The sequence below is a fragment of the Mirounga leonina genome, unplaced genomic scaffold, assembly GCF_011800145.1.
Source record: "Mirounga leonina isolate KUSES-001 unplaced genomic scaffold, KU_Mleo_1.0 Mir_366, whole genome shotgun sequence".
NCBI lineage: Eukaryota > Metazoa > Chordata > Mammalia > Carnivora > Phocidae > Mirounga > Mirounga leonina.
Window position 1 is genome coordinate 27,792,923 of NW_023270709.1, and position 16,784 is coordinate 27,809,706.

General features: G+C 45.3%; 1 protein-coding gene and 2 non-coding genes across 3 annotated transcripts in view; 1 reads left to right on the plus strand and 2 right to left on the minus strand.

The window, feature by feature from the left end:
- The window catches only part of LOC117997523 (histone H2B type 1-C/E/F/G/I), an 881,166-nt gene extending 881,100 nt beyond the window's left edge, over nucleotides 1–66 (plus strand). Inside the window, exon 2 of the mRNA XM_034985891.1 lies at nucleotides 1–66. The gene's annotated coding sequence lies outside the window, so the exon portion shown is untranslated.
- Nucleotides 67–4,131: 4,065 nt separating this feature from the next.
- On the minus strand, nucleotides 4,132–4,203 carry TRNAM-CAU. The gene has a single exon. It is a non-coding gene; the product is annotated as a tRNA-Met (tRNA).
- A 389-nt stretch (nucleotides 4,204–4,592) lies between these two features.
- On the minus strand, nucleotides 4,593–4,663 carry TRNAG-GCC. Its single transcript has one exon. It is a non-coding gene; the product is annotated as a tRNA-Gly (tRNA).
- Nucleotides 4,664–16,784: the final 12,121 nt, after the last annotated feature.

Consider the following 16,784-nt stretch of genomic DNA (forward strand, 5'->3'; position numbering starts at 1 on the left):
GCCCGCCTGCAGCCGACCGCAACCCAAAGGCTCTTTTCAGAGCCACCTACACTTTCAGAGAAGAGCTGATGCATTTTGGCTGTAGTGGGTTGCCTTTGGTAGTGTTGGGGGGGGCTAGGTTGGGAGAGGGGAGGTAGCTGGGAAGAAGGGTAAGACGCTGGATAAACATTTAGGCTCACTACCATGCCGATAGGTTCTTTGACGCCCTCTGTAAAGAGGCATCCAGTTTTGCGCTGCCGCAGTCAACAGCCGAAATTTCGCCTTTGGTTACACTTTATCAATGGCCCCTGTCGTTAAGCCTTGGGGATTGCGGCAGATCTCGCCGATAAACAACCCTACTTGGTGGAGAGCAGTTCCCTAATTTCATCGTGTTCTTGAACTCTGCATCCTATTCCTTCCCTCTTTCTTCGCTCTTCCTGGCGTTGATGTTTTTCCTTGGGAGGCCCTCGGAGCGGCGGGTTAGGGCGCACTGCCCTCTACTGCCATCCTGTGGCAGAAAGCGGAGGCAGAGGTCCAAGGCGTTGCTTTTTCCAGATCGAATTGAGATGTTTTCTTCGAAGTTCAACTTCCCAAAGACGACCGTGAGCTGGGGTACATAGAGTCACTATTTCTATCTCCCTTCAGCCACTGGATTTAAGTCTCTCCATCAGTCGGTCGTGCGCATGAAAGAAGGGGAGTCAAAGATGTCAATAAGTAAATAAAATATCAAAATACTCAGCAACCTAAAACAAACAAAAAAACCCTGTTCTGTATTTCTGGTCCTCAAAGTATAAATACTTTAATGTTTCCTGTAAACCTAAACATCTGACAGAACACTCATACCCTTGATTTTGCTGGGCAGCTCTTTGAAGACACGTCAGGATTTAGGAATATGATTACATATAACTAAGTTGCACTTTCTTTACCAAACAAGTCAGTATACACTTGGTAACCTTGGTCATTTTGCAGGTCCCTCTGCCCTTTTAAATATGTGTGTTTCCCCCTAAGTCTGACTCTTGCTCTTTGCTCGTAGAGTTTCTTTCCAAATGTTTCTCTTAGTCCTTCTTTGACACTTCCCTGCCTAACCAAGTTCAAACATCCTATTAAAATGCTTGCATTCGTTTTCTGGTGTTGCCACAACAAAATACCATTTATTTGGGTGGTTTAAAAAAACCTGTATTTGTTTTCTCAGGGTTCTGTGGGCCTCAAGTCCAAGATCAAGGTGTGAGCAGGCTTGGCTTCCCTCCTGGGCTTGCACCTGAGAACTCATGTGGCCTTTTTCTCTGTTTGCACACCTCTGGAGTCTCTCCCTTTCTTCTAAGAACATCAGTCCTATAGGATTAGGACCTTCCTTATGACTTCATCTAACTTTCATTACCTCTTAAAGACCATGTGTCCAAATACAGTCGCACTGGGGTTAGAACTCAAATATGTGAATTTTGAGAGAACATGCTTCAGTCCATAACAGCACATAAGGCCATTTTCCATGCTTTGCTCTCAACCTTCTATTCCAGATTGTCTTTCATAAAATACCTACATCTAGCTTAAGCTGCCACTAGAGACAGCTGTGCTGTCCCCCAAACCAGAGGTTTAAAGTCAAATGCTCACAAAGGCCCAGCCCATAAGAGCGAAACTGGCTGGATACTAGAAATCAGGCCTCAGCTCCACAAAGAAAGGTGCTCTTTGCTAGTTTGATTGAAGCGCACGGACTCCTGACACCAAATTTTGTTTTCCCGGTTTTAATAGCGTATTTCACTGTTCTCTTACTGCCGCTATAAGAACAACTGTACATTGAAAAATGCCAGCTAGCATCTGCCCGTGAAGGGGACCAGTTGGAACGTCGGAGACCCGAAGAACACAAGGCCTATGCAATGGGTTTCACCTGACCGTTGCCCTGCGGAGCTGCAATCCCTGGACAGCGAAACTTTCCATTTTTCAAGGGGATATGCATTTTAATATGGGATATTCTAAATTTTCAGTATAGGCAGCTAGTAAAAAATGTATAACGTAGTGCAGATTAAACAAAACATGTCTGCATGCTTCATCAAACCCTTAAGCTCACAGGTGGAGATCTCTGGGCATTAACAGAGATTTTTGTGCCCATGACAAGCTGTCCTATGTCCTTCCCCTGCCACCAAAGCCCAGATCCCATGCCCAGGTCTCTCCAGCTTCCTAAACCCTCCCCTGAAAAGAATGTTTGCTTGGCAGCTCTGGGCAGAGACCAGGCATCCACCAGCTATTTCGTGCCATTTAAGTAAATGGATAAAGAAGTGAGCTAAAAGAAAACTTTAAAATTCTTTAAGCCACTACCAGCAATGAAATAGAAGTGGTGAAAGGTATTTGGAGTTATTTATTATGGATTTAATAGTTACCTGGATAAATAAACCCTTTCCTCTCTAATTATGTGACCTTTGTCTTATTGTGATATATTCTCTACCTACTTTTCTTTGGTCTAGTCTCAACATTTTCTCCGTTTTCTTTTGCTGATTGTCCCCATCTCTCCTGTCTCATCACAAAGGAAAGGAAAGAAACTGTAGAGGCCACAAGAATCTTAAAGTAAGTTCCACTCCGTCCCTTCTTACTGTGACTCCCTTCTGCAAACGGCCCACCCTTGCTCCCTGAACCCAGGCTCTTTCTTTCTCTCTTTTAGCCCATTTTCTACTGTCTATTTAAATGAGACACAGACTCTCACATTCTGTTTAAATCAACTGTCTAGTGAATCACTGATTTTATTTTATTTTTTACTTTACCTTCATGCATATGAAAGAAATAAGAACCAAATTGTCTTCTGACTGAACAAAGAAATATCACAAAGGTAAAGGTCTTGAAGGCGAAAAGGCAGTTCCAGTTAGCATCTTATGACGAGGGCAACATATTTTTAAAGAGAAAGACATCAGAAACCAATATTGCACTGTATGTTAACTAAGTAAAATTTAAATTAAAAAAAATTTAAAATTAAAAAATAAAGAGAAAGACAATCATTTGCAGACTTAGAATTTAAACGTGACTTTCAGAGGTCATACAATCTGAAGTCAGTCGCAGTCTTTGAAAATCCTTCATCGGAAGTATCAGTGGCCAGGTCCATTTTATGAAGCCCTCCAGGATCTCTTCCTCAGCAGCTGCAGAGAAGGGGCTTTCTCTGTCCTGCACTAGAAGAGGTCTGTGTTTTCAAGGTTAAGTGCTGGCATTCCACCAGTCGGTACCTACCGATAAAAGCAGGCCTGAGAATGAAATGTTGACATGGAGAAATAAAAAGGGAAAAGGGGGTTATTAATAAAAGAGATGTGAGCTATCAGAACAGATTACCAACTACTTGGAAGCGGAAGAAGGGGATCCCAGGGTGGCCTCTCACTGACTCACTGTGGTGCCATGAGGCAGCCTCCAGGTACGTGATCTGTGGAGGGGCGAGTCTTTGGTCGCCTTTAACTCATTAGGTTATTTTACAGCCTGATAGAGAAAGAATGTAAGTTGTAGATATTAATAAAGTGCAGATGATTCCAGGTGATGAATGCGGGAAGGAAGGTGGGGAAGACTGAGCTGGTCTCAGTCTCGTTGTCCTCCTCCAAAGCTCATCAAATGGACACTCAGCTCTGCAAGAGGAATACGGCTCCACGCAAGGAGCGACTAGGCCTCTGAAATTCTGCGGTTTGGAAATCTCAACAGTCAGCATCCATGTAGGACTTGGATCCAGAGCCTCCAAGTGAGGACTACAAGTGAAGGCGAAGACTTCGAGGAGTCAGAAGGCTCGAGCTCTATCCACCACTCATCCCGGCTGCAGCTGCTCCTTGCAAATAGCAATTATTCACCCAACGGCCCCGACAAGAAGGGGAGAGATGCCCATCAAATTCAGGTAGAGTTGCCCTGAAAAAGATACTAGGATTGGGGCTGCCGTTTAAAAAAGGGCTTCAGTTGCTGTGTGCTTTTTTTTTTTTTTTCCCCTAGTGATGGGTTCAAATCAATTCTCTGCTCGCCGACAGGGGTCACCTGACCGTGGTTAGTTTGAGGTCTCTGATTGGTGGATTATTTTCGTCCAAAAGTTACTAAAGCTTTCCTTAGACACGCAGGGGAAAGAGGATTCTAGGCCCGTGTTCTAAACTCATCCAATCTGGGGGGCGGGAAGGTTGAAAAACAAAGCAAAAACGGGACGCCGCTTAGCAGAGGATGGTTTCGATCCATCGACCTCTGGGTTATGGGCCCAGCACGCTTCCGCTGCGCCACTCTGCTCGCCGCGGCAGCCGGGCTCTAAGTAATCCCTTTATCACATCTTCCGCGTAAGGCTGCGGCCTTTGTCCTAGTCTCTCTTCCTCCGCAAAGCCTGCACATCCGTTTTATCCACGCTTCCAACAACAGAATGAGTCCAGAGCACACCGACTCCACACACTCTGAAAGCAGGAAACCGATGCCCCTGTCGGGGAAAGAGCGGCCGCCAGCCTGCGCCACTGACCTCCGCGGAAGCGGCTCTGCGTCCCGCCTGAGTCCCAGGGGGGTGAGCAGCCTCAGAAGCCGCACGAGGAAGGGATCCTACGACTACACGGGGGCAATTTCAAAACGATCTGAAAGGATTCAAAAGGGGGGGAGGAGGAAAAAAAAAAAACAAAAAACACACAGACCGTTGCATTGGCCGGGAATCGAACCCGGGCCTCCCGCGTGGCAGGCGAGAATTCTACCACTGAACCACCAATGCCTGGCGTGGAAAGCGGGCAACGCCGGGAGTAGAAAAGGGTTAGCCTGCTGTTTTTCTCGCTAATACCAATACACGCGCATTTCTTTTTTTTTTTTTAGCTCGTTTTCTGCTCTTACGGACTAGAACCTTGTAATAATCCTTCTTCCCCATTTTCCAGGAAAACCTCACTTTCGTGGCAATCCCGCGACCCGGAGCCCGGACGGCTGGGGGCGACGCAGTGGGACCCCCGGGCACGCGGCGGGCACAGCGGGGTGGGACCCCCGGGGCGGCGCAGGGAGGGGCCCAGCACCGCTCTCTGCGCGCCGCTGGGGAGAAAAGCGAGGCAGGGGGAGACGCAGGCGGCGGTTGCCGTGCTTACGGAGGTGGCACCGAAGAGGTCTCAAGGAAGGGTAATTTCCAAAACAAAAACCAGAACAGGTACAATCATAACGGGCCTCTGAATATAAAAATGAACTCCTTTTTTTGCCCCTTAATGAAATAACTGATGAGATGTTACTACCAGGTCAGAGGAGAATTCAAAGGGATGCCACGTATAGACCAGGGAATTTGATGTGCATGTGTAAATAGGGGCGCAACTGGCTTTTCCGCGGTGGGCGTGGGTAGGGGGGAGTGGGCCGAGGAGGAGGAAAATGTCCCATCAGGAGACACAACTAATTTGCGTGTCTACAGACACGAATTATTTTCCATTGCTATCAGTTACCTACAGTTCACAGAGCTGCAAAATAGCCCCCATTGGACTAGAATCAGATGACACAGAAGGGCCTGCCGACATTTCCCTTTGCAGCAGACTTTCCTACAGTCTCTTTCTTTTTCAGGGACGTCTGCCAATTGTGAGGACAAAGTTAAGGGCCAAACTCAGAAGCTAAACACACCTTTAAAATCTCACCATGGCTCCGGGACCATGACCCGCAGCTGAAGGCAGTCAGTCCCTCAACCAACCGAGTATGGTCTTTCTTAAGGACCCCACTGCCCATTCATCCATCCCCACCCCTACACTCTCCAGGAACCAGGGCCTCCCCTTTAGCTCCTGCTTAGGGGCTCAGCTTAGATTGGGGGCAGGAGGCAAAGAGATAGTGTGTAACTAGGTACAGATAAACATGAATTCCTTAAAATCATGCACAAGACCCGACCTGCCCACCACACACACACACACACCCTCATCTATTCCTGCTCCGGCCTCCTTCGCGCGCTCCAACCATGGAGGGCTATGCAGTTCAACAAGTGTTTAGTGTCTCTCCCTTGTGACCCCCAAGCTCTCCCCTCGAATAGTCACCGAGTCTCTCCTCTCCTCAGTCTCTCTCCTCCTCAGGAGTGTCTTTCATCCAGAAACTCTAGGCCATCTTATCACTGAGGCCTTTCCTGAACACTCTACTTCACGCAGCCATACCCTCCCTCAGAAGGACGCACACCTTGGACCCCTCTTCCTTACTTTGTGTTTTTTCTCCCTCATTTAGTTCCCCATGTCATACCATTCGTTTCCCTTTCTTTTCTGTCTGCTTACCAGAGGAGAGGCTCCCAACAGAGATTTGGTGAGTTTAGCTCCCTGCTGCATCTACAGCTGCTGAGACCTCGCGGGCAACTACCAGATGCTCCGCTGAGCAGAGCAATGAGCGCGCACTCTCCAGCATGGTGTGTGCGGAGCGCGCCCGTCCCCGGCACCGTGTTGGCTGACTCCTCACTCATCACATCTCCCCCCTCCGCCCGCCCCCCTCCCCACCCCCCGGGCTATATTGTCTTGGGTTCAAATGGGCACATACTCCTGTTGACCTAGTCCCTCAAAAGCAGGAACTACTGAAAACCTGAAAAACAGCTCCTCTTGATCCCACCGGGCAGGAGCAAGGTGTAGGGCTGGATGCATGCTCCCCCTTACCGCGTTGGTTCTTTGGCTGGCCTAATAATCAAACTGACGTAAGACCGAGGCACTGGAGAAAAACGAATTTAATCTCTTAGTATGGGAGCCCCATCAAAATACGAGACTCAACCAAGTGACCAAAGCAGGGAGCTTGTATACCTTTCAGACAAAGAAACGATACATCTGTGAACTGACAAGACAGAGAGAGGAAACATATTGCATTATTATTAACTTGACTTTCTCTCTACCCCTATTGATATAGGCTCTGTTGGGGAGGAAAACAACTTTCCCTCTATCTTTCATTGCTCTTGGCTGAGCGCCCCCCCCCCCCATTACAAAACAGATGAACAAGAAGAAACAAGCGAGTTTAATAACAGGTATACCTCAGGTCTCCATAGGAGAGAGCTGTACTTAGGAAAACTCCCCAGAACGGCCCAAGCCACTTCGGCTAAAGATGTTGAGGTGAGGGTGGGAAAGAGGCAGTTATGGGAAGTTGCCAGGCAAAGCACAGTACAGTTGCTATACAGACTTAAGTCTGGGGCCTCCCCTCCCCACCTCCCCCATAGAATTTCTAGTGATTTACAGTCATCACTCTCTTCCCGGTATAGACAGGGAGTCACCCTTACAAATGGAGATTTCTCTTCTAAATGTAAATCATCTTTACAAAAGGGTACCTTCTACTCTGTTTTTAGAGCTTCTGGGTCTGCTTTTTCTCAAAAAAAAAAACAATCAGTGTATTTCGGTGTGGATTATTCTGCTATCCCTCAGTTGTGGTTTTCTTTTTAACAGCCCTAGATTCCCTATCTCTAGTGATAAAGATGCCTTGTACCCTGCTGGTACAGGGAGGGTACCTTTCACATGGGAGACTTATCTCTTGTTTTCAGGGAGACAAGCAGGGTCAGACTATCCTTCTTGCACTGGCTGTTTCTCAAGTAGCTTTAACTAAAAAAAAACAAAACCAGTGTGTCACAATGGCGTATTTTGGGGTGGCAGATTCTGCTCCCCTTCATGTCACCCCCGCAGACTTGAGGAAAGGATATCTGGAAACCGGAATTAGTTTTGACTCCCGTCTTTTCTTTAGAGATTAGGCCATGTCTAATCTATCAGTAAACAGTGCCAGTTCACACTTCAAAATATACCATTAAAAAGAAAACTACAGGCCCCAGATGGTGTCCCTTGGGCCAGGTCACCAAACCTGGGCTTCATAACTAACCCGATTGCAGTTCTGACCTCCCCCAGAAATGCAGTCTTACGCGGTCAGCCAGGAACTTCCTCGTCCGCACTAGTGAGGTAGTCTGCCCCCTGGGCCTCTCCATCCTTAACGGCAAAGCAAAAGAAGGTAATCTGCAGGATAAAACCCTCTGCTTTTCCCCCTAAGGGAAGTGACCTTGCCTGTGACAATCTTTTCTTTTCTTTTGCTAATAACTTACTTATCCCACCCTCCCTCTTGTAAAAGCCTCCCATTTCGTACACCTCCCCAGAGCTCCCCTCTACTTGCTGGGTAGGATGCTCCCCACTCCATGAATCACTTAAGAAAGCCAATTAGATTGTTTAAAAAGCAACCACCACCACAGGCCCCAAATGGCATCACTGAGGTTAAAGCTCCAAATCAGGAAACCAAGACTTAATCCCTAAACCAACTGCAGTTTCACCCTCCAGGAATGTAACCTTCAACCAGTCAACACAGGATTTCCTGGTCAATACTAGGGAATTTACTATAGACTCCTTCCGCTCCCCTTAGGAGGGCGGCCTTGCCTAAACAATGCATTCCTTGCTAATAAATTCCTTCCTTCTTTTTTTAATGCCCTCTCTCTGCCTTTAAAAACCTTTCTTTAATTTTAAATTAATTTTAAATTTTAGTTATACAGTGCAAGATCGGTTTCTGGAGTAGAATTTAGTGATTTATCACTTACATATAACACCCAGTGCCCCTCACACATCATTAAGGCCATGGTCAACTTAATGCCCATCCCCCATCTAGACCATCCCCCACACCTCTCCCTCCATCAACCCTCAGTTTGTTCTCTATCCTCAAGAGTCTCTTATGGCTTGTTTCCCTCTCTCCTTCCCCCCTTCCCATATGTTCATCTTTTCTCTTGCTTAAATTCCACATATGAGTGAAATCATATGGTATTTGTCTTTCTCTGACTGACTTATTTCGCTTAGCATAAAACACTCCAACTCCATCACGTCGTTGCAAATGGCAAGATTTCATTCTTATTGATGTCTGAGTAATATTCCGTTATATATATATATATATACCACATCTTCTTTTTCCATTCATCTGTCAATGGACATTTGGGCTCTCTCCATAGTTTGGCTATTGTTGATAATGCTGCTATAAATATCAGGGTGCTTGTACTCCTTTGTATCTTTTTTTGTATCCTTTGGATAAATACCTAGTAGTGCAATTGCTGGACTATAGCTCTATTTTTAAGTTTTGTTTTGTTTTGTTTTTTAAAGATTATTTATTTATTTATTTGAGAGAGAGAATGAGAGAGAGAGAGAGAGCACATGAGAGGGGGGAGGGTCAGAGGGAGAAGCAGACTCCCCGCTGAGCAGGGAGCCCGATGCGGGACTCGATCCTGGGACTCCAGGATCATGACCTGAGCCGAAGGCAGTCACTTAACCAACTGAGCCACCCAGGTGCCCTATTTTTAAGTTTTTGAGGAACCTCCATACTGTTTTCCACAGCGACCACACCAGTTTGCATTCCCACCAACAGTGCATGAGGATTCCCCTTTCCCTGCATCCTCGCCAACATCTTGTGTTGTTAATTTTAGCCATTCTGACAGGCGTGACTATCTCATCATAGTTTTGATTTGTATTTCCCTGATGATCAGTGATGTTGAGCATCTTTTTGTGTGTCTGTCAGCCATCTGGATGTCTTCTTTGGAAAAGTGTCTACTCATGTCTTCCACCCATTTCTAAACTGGGATTATTTGTTTTGGGGGGGTTCAGTTTTATTAGTTCTTTATGGATTTTGGATACTAACCCTTTATCAGATACGTCATTTGCAAATATCTCCTCCCATTCCACGGGTTGCCTTTTAGTTTTGTTCATTGTTTCCTTCGCTGTGTAGAAGTTTTTTTGTTTTTTTTTTTAATCTTGATGAAGTTCCAATAGTTCATTTTTACTTTTGAAAAACCTTTCTTTAATTTAGCTCAGTGGAGTTCCCCTCTATCTGCTAGATGGGATGCTGCCCAATTCATGAATCATTTAATAAAGCCAATTAGATCTTCACATTTATTTAGCTGAATTTTTATCATCTAACAGTACCCAGAATCTCACCACCGCTCACCACATCTATCATTACACCCTGGTCCATACTACCAGCATCTCTTAGTCAATTATTGCAAATGTTGCTGACTGCTTTCCCTGCTTCTGCCCTGTTTGTACTATAGTCTATCATGTCCCTCCTTTATTCAGACCATCTTACCCACCATAAAAAACAAATCCTACAGTGACCCATCCTTCCTGTAGGGAGGAAACTTTTCCTCTACCTTCTTAGGTTCAGTTGCTAGAATGTGCCAATTAAAGACATTAACGGGAGAAAAGGCATACAGATTTTATTTTCAACTTTATGTGCATGGGGACTCCACAGAAAAGAAATGAAAAATCCAAGGAAGCAGTTAGCCTTGGAAGCTGACATTCCATTTTAACAAAGGGTGAAAAATTGTGGAGAAATGAGCTGACAAAGGAAAGAGGGGCTTGGCTTCTGGGAGCTGTGAATTGTGGGAAGGAAATATATGGGGAAATTAATAGACGATAAGGGTTATGTTAGTAAAGTTTGTGCAGACTCATCTCGGTGCTGACTTTCCAACTGCCTCATGGCCATAAAATTCCCCCAGAGAAGGGATTTCTGGCAGACCTCATTTCTCAGAATTGTCTGCTTTTAGTCAGATAAGGGAGTTCCAAGGAGGTGTCTTTCTGCCTCTTTTGAGTCTCAGTTGCCTTCAGCTCAACATAACCCATATCTAATCTGGCATGTTTTGGGGTAGCAGGTTCTGATCCCCTTCATACCTCTACCTCTAATCCGTCTCCCACCCCTCTCTCCCTTACTCACTTCACCAAGGTCTCACCGCTGTCCTACACGTAGGAGAGGAAAACTAATCTCCTCCTTAACCTTAAAAATATGACTGCCAGTTATTTTACCAGCAAAAATGGGTTCACTTAGCAATAGCCAGAGACTTGCAGTCTGGGACAGTCAAAGCCATGGGCAAAGGAAAACGCCCTTTTGTAGAGGATCGGGGAATTTGGGAAGGTTGTTATAAACTAAAAGTTCACTGGAGCAACCTGAGATTTCAAAGTGTACTAGCTTTTCATCAGCTGAGTTGAGATAGTCTCTCATTGACTGGGCTGTAAGCGATGGAGGGGAGGAAGGCTTTTTTCCTCCTGCTGGGGTAGTAAAGCCACCTGCAAGGTCTTTCTGTTGCATCTGAAACTGACCGGGCGCGCTGGGCGTGAGAGCGCCCTCTGCTGGCCCTCTGACTCCATTCTTAAAGATACTTCCTTTTATTAATTTTCATAGCTTCTACCCTTCTAGGTTCTTGGCTGAGACACCCCTGTAATAAAAAGACAGATTAACAGGAGAAAAACAAACAAGCATGATGTGGATACCCCCTGGATACTTGGGAGAGACCCACGAAAACTCCCCAAAATGGCTCAAGCCACCACCTTAAATACCTCTCCAGCTAAAGACAAAAGAGCCACTGTTGGGGACTGGGAGGGGAGCCAGTTATGGGAAATTTTCAGGCAGAGTAAACAAGGGTATGGTTGTTATGCAGATTTAAGTCTGTGTCTAGACATTGGGTCATCCTGTTCTTCCAGGTACAGAGAGGGTATATGACTTTAAAGGACAACTTCTTGCCTCCTGGGGATCTGGGGAGTAGCTGCAAACCTTGCAAATCTCCCCATTGTAGTGAGACTCCAGAGATTAGAGACCAAGGAGCAAGGCTGGGCGTGAAAGGTGCCTCTGTCACCCTTACAAGGATGATCCAGGGAGAATCAGGTTGGCTACAAAAATGTGGAGGAGAGGTTTGCCGCCTCTTGGGGGCTAGTAGGAGCTCCTCTAAGACAGAGAGACATGGGCTCAGAGGTGGAAAACAGTGTGCATTTACAGGGTGAAGGAGGCTCACCTAAGGAGGGAAGCTGATGGACAGGGAAGTGAAAATCCCAGAGATCAGGGAATATGCATCTTTGGTCTCAAAAGTCCAAGACCCTTGGCCAGTGGTGACATTCAAACCCTTGTCCCTGAGAAAGGATTTCACTCTAAAACAGAACTGGAGGGGATGAAACGGAGACTCTCCTGCATTGCATCTTTAGAAGGGAACTTAAGACGCTAGAGACTGACTTCCCACAAGTGCCTGATGTATAGAACACCAAGACTTAATTCCTGACCAAGGAACAGCTAGCAAGAACCTCGCTCCTGGGTGACTGGGTGGCACAGTCAGTTAAGCACCTGACTCTTGGTTTCAGCTCAGCTCTGATCTCAGGATCGTGAGATCCCACCATCCAGCCCTGTGTAGGGCTCCGTGCTGGGCGTGGAACCTGCTTGGGATTCTCTCTCTCCCTCTGATGTTCCCCCTGCTTGTGTTCTCGCTCTCAAATAAATAAATAAAATTAAAAAAAAAAAAAAAAAGACTGCTCTGGGGGCTAAGGGCAGGCTGCCCCAAGATGGGCAACTTTGTCATACTGGTTATTTTATTTATTATTATTTTTTTATAAAAACATTTTTTAAAAAGATTTTTATTTATTTATTTGACAGAGAGAGACACAGTGAGAGAGGGAACACAAGCAGGGGGAGTGGGAGAGGGAGAAGCAGGCTTCCCACTGAGCAGGGACCTGACCCAGGACTCGATCCCAGGATCCTGGGATCATGACCTGAGCCATGTACTACAGGCTAGTAGGAATATGAGTAGCAGGGAGGTCCCATAACGTCTCACCTGGGAGCATACTGTCAATAAAGCACATAATTATTGGCTTCATTACTGGCTTCAGTTCCAGGACTCACCTTTGAAGAATCATGGAAGGCACAGATGTGTTTAACATGGGTAGACTATGCTATGTTAAAGCATGATGCAACAGTTATCTTCATGTATTTAAAAGGGAGTCATGGGGGGCCTGACTGGCTCAGTTGGAAGAGTGTATGACTCAATCTCAGAGTTGTGAGTTTGAGCCCTATGTGGGGTGTAAAGATTGCTTAAATAAATAAAACTTAAAACAATAAATAGGTAAAGGGCAGTCATGCACAGAGCATAGTTTGTTCCATAAAAGTTAGAATTCCTACTGATGGGTTAAAACAAAGCAGATTTTAGCATGATATAAGACGGGACTCCCAAAAGATTGACATTACATGGTGATGACGCAGTGAACCCTTCTGGCAATGTGGGTAAATAGAAACATACATAAAACAGAGACTGGATTACATAATCTACCTAATGCCTTTCCTCTTCAAATTCTGTTTTAGGAATTCTTATAGTTAAATCACATTTTTCATAACCATTTCTGTTAATGACCAAAGGAACAAAAGCAGATGGAGAGAAAATTGTAGACACAACCAAGTGTTTGGGCGAATGTCACATGGAAGCCGTTGGAAGCATTCTCGTGGCTTCTCAGGAAAGGGCTGAGCAGAAGCTACCCCAGGAAAAAACGGGATGGCTCGAGTGGGTAAACCTCTCTGTGGAGGTAGGGTTTGCAAGTACTGGAGGGAAGCTGGACTGCATGGCTTGTAAGATCCCTTCCAGCCTGGAAAGTCTATGGCTGTCTCCGTAGCAATCTAAGCGGGATTTGGTATAAGAAATAACTTCCTGAAGATGACATCTGTGATATGTGGACTATGTTAATACAGGATGCAGCAGAGAAGTCAACTGTATTTGTTTCTGGGGCTGCCATAACAAATTATCAGGAGCTTGGTGGCTTAAAATAACAGAAACTGATGATCTCATAGTTCTGGAGATCATGGAGTCCGTAAGGTCCCTCCCTCCGGAAGCGGTGGGGCTAGGGAGGAGATCTGTTCCTCGTTCCTTTTGTTTCCAGGAGCTGCCGGCATGCCTCGGTATGACTCCTTGACTTGTCATCCCACTGCCCGCTCTCCTGGCTTCGTATCCCCTCCTCCGTGTGCCCTGGTCCATTCTCTGCCTCTCTCAGGAGGACACCCGTGATGCACTTAGAGCCCACCCAGATAATCCAGGATAACTACCACTCTCAAGATTCTTGACTTCATCACCTCGTTTGCCAGAGAATGTCACATGTCACATTCACAGGTTCTGGGCATTAGGAAGTGAACATATCTTTCCAGAGTCATCATTCAACCTTTGACAGCATCCATACCATCAGGGCGATGTAACCAAAAACCCCCAAAGAAAGAAGAATAACATTAACTTTGAGAACTTTTAGATTCTTAATCAAATGAACAAGAATCCAACTTTATTCCTACCCCTACCTAAGCATCATCACTATTTATTGTCCTTAAATGTGTGTGTGTGTTTGTGTGCAAAATGGTGGTTTATTAAAACACGGGTTCAGGACCTGTGAGCAGAAAGAGTTGCACCGGGGTCTTGAGGAGTGGTGAGTATATACTTGGGAGTTAGGGGAAGTAAGGAAAAGGGAGGTTTTCAAAAGGACTTTCATATGCTAAAGAGGACCTACCAGATACTGAAGACCTTGCCATTGTCAAGTTAAGGTTCTTTGCCCCTTCCAGCAAGGTATTAACATTTAGTTGGGAGATTCCTGGAAGAATGACACACATGTCCCACCCAGGAGTGGGGGATGGGGGGCCATTGCAGGGTGTCAGCTTGTGCTTTGCCTTCAGCCAGCCTTCTGCTCCCTCATCATTTCCCCCCCTGAACAATTTTGACCCTTAAATCTTTAAGGTTCGGGCGCCTGGGTGGCTCAGTTGGTTAAGCAACTGCCTTCGGCTCAGGTCATGATCCTGGAGTCCCTGGATCGAGTCCCACATCGGGCTCCCTGCTCGGCAGGGAGTCTGCTTCTCCCTCTGACCCTCCTCCCTCTCATGCTCTCTGTATCTCATTCTCTCTCTCAAATAAATAAATAAAATCTTTATAAAAAAAAAATCTGTAAGGTTCAAAGGTGGAATGTCTCATCTTCTGTAACGTCTTCCTGCCGAATAGGGGCATAGAGATGTCTCTACCTCTGGGTGAATATTGGTCAGTTGGGGAGCAATGAAAGGGGGGGAGCTGATTCCAATGCCGTCAACATGTTTGAACCTCCTTGAGTAGAAAAGATCATCTGTCAGCTGGAAGTTATGGCAGTGAAGGAGTCTTGACCCTAGGCACGGGGACACCGGAAATGGCAACAAAACAAGGTTAATATTGTAATGAGAAAGAGAAGTCTGAATAAAAGGTCTTTGATAGTTGACCTTTGATAAATTTCCTCCAGTCCAGGAGTTTTAACCAATCATTAAAGAGATCATTTAAAGTGCCAATTTGAGTTAGAAACCCAGAAATATTTTTGTGGTTATCTGGAATGTATATGCAGCATTGTTTTTATGATAGTGCAAGTTTTATATTCATGCATTTGTATTACTTTAGTATTTAATAGAGAAATGCTATTTTGAGTGTCATTTAGGGCTCTGACCATGTACTTATTAAGAGCTTCCACATGCCAAACAACATCCTCCAGTCTCAGAGAGGGAACAAAGATGGATGTTAGGTGGTTATACCAATGAGACACAGAGCATGTCCACCATGGTTTTAAATTTGGAAGGTTGGCTGGGTTGGTATAATGGCTTTAATAATGCGTCCTTGCATCTAGGCAGAACCCAGAGTACAGTGGCCTATCCAGCCTGGGGGAAGCCGTGGCCACAGGTTAGAGCTGCATAGCCGTTGGGTGCCAGCCAGGAGCCAGCCATCTAATACTGGGCCTCCTTGAACTGCAGTCAGGCCTTTAAGGGCTATTCGGTTTTGGAGGGCCATCCTTTGAATTTGTGTGAATTTCAGGCCCATTTTTGATCGGGGAGTTGTGGCTTGATAATAATCCCCTCCTTAAAATTGCTCCATGGGCATGTAAGACTAGAAAGGCATTTTGGGGAGTCAGTATAAATATTAATTTCTAAGACTTTTGCCACTTGCAAAGCACAGTTGGGTGCTATTAATTCTGCTTTGGGGGCAGACGTGTTTGCTGACAGGGCTTTGGCCTCAACAGTCTGACTTCGACTGACGATAGCATACCCAGCTTTTCTTACCCTTCTTCTCCATGAAACCACTACCATCAGTAAACCAACTGTCGCCTGCACTTTCAATAAGGGCATCTTAAATTTGGTCGACTAGAATAGACAAGATCAATAACTTCTGAACAGTTGTGTTCTATAAAATATGATGGTCAGGTCTGGGCATAAGGGTAGCGGCCAGGTGTTAAGTATTACTTCAGGCGTACCTGTAAGCATTGCCTCTCCTCGTCTATTGGTGGCCTTTGATCCATAAGACACTGTGGACCCGATGTGAAGTCATTCCAGTCTTCATAGTCATTACATGACTTCATAGTCATTGCTGTCCCATAGCGAGCTTTGAGGTTCCTTTTACCAGAAACACTGCTGCATGCTTGGCTAAAGCCTTTGTTTGTAATTGTACCTCAATAGGGGTGGCTTCTAGGATAACTAGGACTATGAGGGATGAAACCATCAAGAAGACCGCTTTGTTTGAGGCCCAGCCGTAACAATATCCTAATTACAAGGAATCACTGGCAAGTGGGAGAAGACTTGTCAAGAGATAAGGGCAACCCCAGGTACAGTATCCAATCCAATCGTAAAGAAAGTGGGGTCATCCATTATCTCCACAAGTCCATAGTCAACCCCATGGAGTGGGATGTGCTCTGGCTTTTAAGGAAAAATTTTATCATCCCAGCCACACAAATTGGTCAAGGTGTTAGTGGAGTTATACAATCGTTGGGGAATCAATCCCATTTTCCAGCTATGATTAAATAATCATAGGCACATGGGGTCCTGTTATTATCCTCGCAGAATAAAAAGCATGAAGATTATCTAAACATGATATATTGTAGAAATAGAAAAGGTATTTGTCTGAAGTTTACGTCAAGTTGTCTAGCTTAAGCAAACAACATTTAAAGACCATCAGATCTAGGATTTAACATCCACAAAGGTGGGTTATTGAAACATAATTTTTCTCTCTACAGTAATCCTCATTTCTAGAGATAGCCAAATCAAGACTAATTCATTTGCAGAACAAGTCCAGTTTTAACAAACTTGGTTTAATTATTTACATAAGCTCAGCAAGAATGATTGATCATATA